Source organism: Vanessa atalanta, chromosome W (assembly GCF_905147765.1).
Source record: "Vanessa atalanta chromosome W, ilVanAtal1.2, whole genome shotgun sequence".
Lineage (NCBI taxonomy): Eukaryota > Metazoa > Arthropoda > Insecta > Lepidoptera > Nymphalidae > Vanessa > Vanessa atalanta.
Window position 1 is genome coordinate 9,243,555 of NC_061901.1, and position 4,530 is coordinate 9,248,084.

Genomic DNA, 4,530 nt, shown 5'->3' on the forward strand with positions numbered 1-4,530 from the left:
CAAATATTAAAAATAAAAATTAATAGAACTTGTGTCATTAACTCCTGGAGAGTAACAAAACGAGACATATGTAAAGAAAATTTAGTTAAATTTAATTCGTATCTACAATGCTTATCTTTTAATGATGTAATTAATACGGAAGATCCCAATGAAGCGTATAATAACTTTATTGACATATTCTCACTACTTTATAATCTATGCTTTCCTCTTAAACTTGTTACAGTAAAATGTGATAGAAAGGTTAAGTGGGTCTCGCGTGGAATTCGTGTTTGTAGTAAAAAACAAACTTATTGTGGCAACAGCGAATCAATCCTAGCAATGAGAAAAAAAATATGTTCAAGACCTACTCAGATAGATTTAAGAAAATCGTTAGATTAACTCAAAAAGCCCAAAATAACCATATAATACATACCTCTGAAAACAAATCTAAAACGATATGGAAGGTCAATAGTAATAAATCGAATCCGGAACCAATCTCACAAATAAATCAACACGATAAGATATTAACTTGCCCATTACAAATTGCTGAAGCCTTTAATAATTTTTTTATTGATCAAGTAAGCCTTATTCCGAAATCTAACATAACTAATAATAATCTAATCAATATAGAACACAATCCACATTCAATATTTATGTCTCCGGTTTTTCCAGAGAATATAACAAGAACCATAAAATCTTTAAAAAATAAAACTAGCTTTGGATATGATGGTATTTCCACGCACGTCATAAAATTTGTGTCGAAAAATATAGCTTTACCTTTATGTCACATAATTAATATTTGCATTACTTCAGGTATTCATATTTCCCGATGTTCTTAAAACGGTATTAGTAAAGCCTATATACAAAAATAAAGTTAAAACTTATATGACGAACTACAGACCCATTGCTTTGATTCCCATATTTTCAAAATTATTTGAAAAAATCATCTATGAACAATTCTATACACACACACACACACACACACACATCAGCCCGCAGCTCCAAATGCACGCCACTGTGGTCTTTCTTCGGCAACTCGCATCCAGCTCCTGCCAGCCGTCTTGCGCAAATCGTCACTCCACCGTGCCTGAGGACGTCCTACACTACGTTTGCCGAGACGCAGTCTCCACTCTAGAACACGTTTTCCCCAACGGTTATCGGTTCTACGACAAATATGGCCAGCCCACTGCCACTTCAGCTTACTAATCCGGTGGGCTATGTCGATGACCTTGGTTCTCTGACGGATCACCTCATTTCTGATGCGATCCCTCAGAGATACTCCGAGCATAGCCCTTTCCATAGCACGCTGAGCGACTTTAACCCGGTGGACCAGCTTTGTTGTGAGTGTCCACGTTTCGGCTCCGTATGTCATGACGGGTAGGACGCATTGGTTGAAGACTTTCGTCTTAAGGCACTGTGGGATCGACGATGTGAAGATTCGTCGTAACTTCCCAAATGCTGCCCAACCTAGCTGAATTCTTCTATTCAACTCATCCTCGAAGTTGTTTCTACCTAATCGCAATGTCTGCCCGAGGTAGACATATTTTTGAACAACTTCAAGGACGGTACCGTGTATCGCAATCGGTTCCGGTAGAACATGTTCATTGAACATGACCTTGGTTTTATCCAAGTTCATCCGTAGGCCGATGCGCATAGAAGAATCAGCCAGCTCATTCAGCATCTGTTGTAGGTCCTGCAGCGTTTCTGCCATGATGACGATGTCGTCTGCGAATCTCAAGTGAGAGATGCACTCGCCATTGATGTTGATGCCATGCCCTTTCCAGTTCAGCGTCTTGAACATGTCCTCCATTGCATTAGTGAACAATTTGGGGGAAATAACGTCCCCTTGTCTCACTCCTCGATGCACTGGTATAGGATTCGTTTGCCGACTCTGTACTTGGACGGACATGGTGGCGGCCTTGTAGAGACATCTCATCACTTGGATGTATCGCCAATCAACTTGGCAACGCTGCAGGGACTCCAGAACAGCCCAGATTTCAACCGAGTCAAAGGCCTTCTCATAGTCCACGAATGCAAGACACAGGGGCCGATTATACTCATGGGACTTCTGTATAATCTGCTGCACTGTGTGGATGTGGTCTATGGTGCCGTATCCGCTCCGAAATCCGGCCTGTTCCGGGGGTTGGAATTCGTCGAATCTTCGCGCAAGGCGGTTCGTGATCACTCTTGAAAACAGCTTATAGATGTGGCTCATAAGGGATATGGGTCGATAGTTCTTCAGCAGGGTCTTGTCTCCCTTTTTGAAGAACAGGACGACCACACTCCTACTCCACGCCTCGGGAGTTCTCCCTTCGAAGAGGACAGAGTTATAAAGCTTCTGGAGCTCCCTCAGTACGGGTTTACCTCCTGCTTTCAATAGCTCTATTGTAACGCCGTCCTCTCCAGGGGCTTTTCCATTTTTAAGCTGTTTAAGAGCAATCTCGATTTTGCCAATACTGACTTCTGGCAGGTCTTCGGTGAAATGTAGCTCTAGGATCCTCATTTTCGGGATCAGGTCGAGATGCATGCGATGCGTATAACCGGCCGTAGAAGTCCTCTAATTCCGAAAGAACTGCCGGCTTGGAAGAAACGACTTCTCCACTTGCTGTGGTCAACTTCGTCAGGTGGCTTCTTCCAAGAGATTGTACGAACGCCTTAGACCCCCGATTCTGCTCGATGGCTCTTTCAATCGTAAGAGTATTGGAGCACCGGAGGTCGTGTCGTACGCGCTTGCTGATCTCTTGGTTTAGTTGCCGTTTCTCGGACGAAGTGACAGGTGGGTTTTCACGTCGTTTCTTCATTAGCCCTAAAGTCTCTTCCGAAAGTTTGGACTTTCTGCCCTTACGCTGCATGCTACAAAATCTCGTGCCTTCTTCCCTGAGAATTCTCACTACATTTTTGAGGTTCTGGTTTACGTCTGTTGTGGTTTTCACGACAGCGAATCGGTTCTCCAGGTTTGACTGGAACGTTTCAGATCCCGCAATGGTTTGGAGCAGGGATGGTCGGAGTGTAGACTTCATCAGACGGACGCGCTCGGCCTTAAAATTGATATTCAGAGAGCCTCGGACAAGTCGGTGATCACTACCGGTATTGAACCTGTTGATCACTGAGACGTCTCTGAATATGTGCCTTTTGTCCGTCATGATGAAATCGATCTCATTTTTGGTCATAGTATCGGGGCTTTGCCACGTCCACTTCCTTTGGGGCTGCTTCTTGAAGAAGGAGTTCATCAAGAAGAGCCCCTCCCGTTCGAGGAAGTTGACAAGCATTTGCCCCCTATGATTTCTGCTTCCAAATCCATGGGGTCCTACTACCGATTCGCTACAATTCTGTACTCCCACTTTAGCGTTGAAGTCCCCCACGACAACGTTGTAGTGGGTTTTCGTGGTGGAGTGGAGGGCCCTCGATATATCATCGAACATTTCCTCCACTTCATCGTCCGAGTGTGTCGAGGTCGGTGCGTACGCTTGCACCACCTTGAGGCTGTACCTCTCGGTGAGCTTTATAATGAGGTACGCTACCCTGTTCGACACACTGGAGATTTCCACAACGTTGTCTATACATTTCTAACTAAATATAATGTTTTTTGTAATGAACAGAAAGGATTTAGGAAAAATCAAAATATAAACTTGGCTATCTACGATCTCTTGAATATTGTAATGACTAATGTTGATAAGAAAATACCTATTTGTGCGATATATACCGATATGTTCAAAGCGTTTGACTACGTGAGTCATGAGACATTGCTACATAAACTTTATGTTTATGGAATACGCGGCAATGCCCATGATTTAATAAAGTCATATCTCAATGAACGCAAGCAATACACTGAAATCTCTAAAATAAACACTTGTGATGTAGTAGACTGCTCTGTCCCAGGTTCTGCTTTATTCTGTTGTAAGTTACGTACAACAGGCGAATGCCTTAGGCTACTACATCACACACTAAAACTAGACGCGAAACACGACACTTATCGTCACATAGAACAATTAAATTTGGAGTTCCTCAGGGGAGCGTTCTCGGGCCATTGCTATTTTTGATTTACATAAATGATCTTCCACGGCAAATTGTACATCCTATGGTATTATTCGCAGATGACAGCACTGCTTTAATTAAATGTAATGATGAGGTAACCTATGAAAGTCAAATAAATAGTGCAATAACAACAATAATTAATTGGCTAACCAAAAATAATTTAATTATAAATTTACAAAAAACTCAGATAATGCATTTTTACCAAAGATTACAAGTTCAAGAATTAAACATAAACTACAATAATCAAAAGATTGAACGGGTTAATGTTACTAAATTTTTGGTATATTGATAGATAGTCAACTAACATGGAAACCTCAAGCGGAAAAGATTTGTTAAAAACTTAACATCTCAGCATATGCTTTACATAATTTGTCTAAAAAAGTTAATGTTAATACCATTCTAATTGCATACCATGGTCTAGTGGTTTCTGTCTTAAGATTTGGTATTATACACTGGGGCAACTGTTGTCAAAAGGAAAGTATCTTTATGGGTCAAAAACTATGCCTTAGATCTATT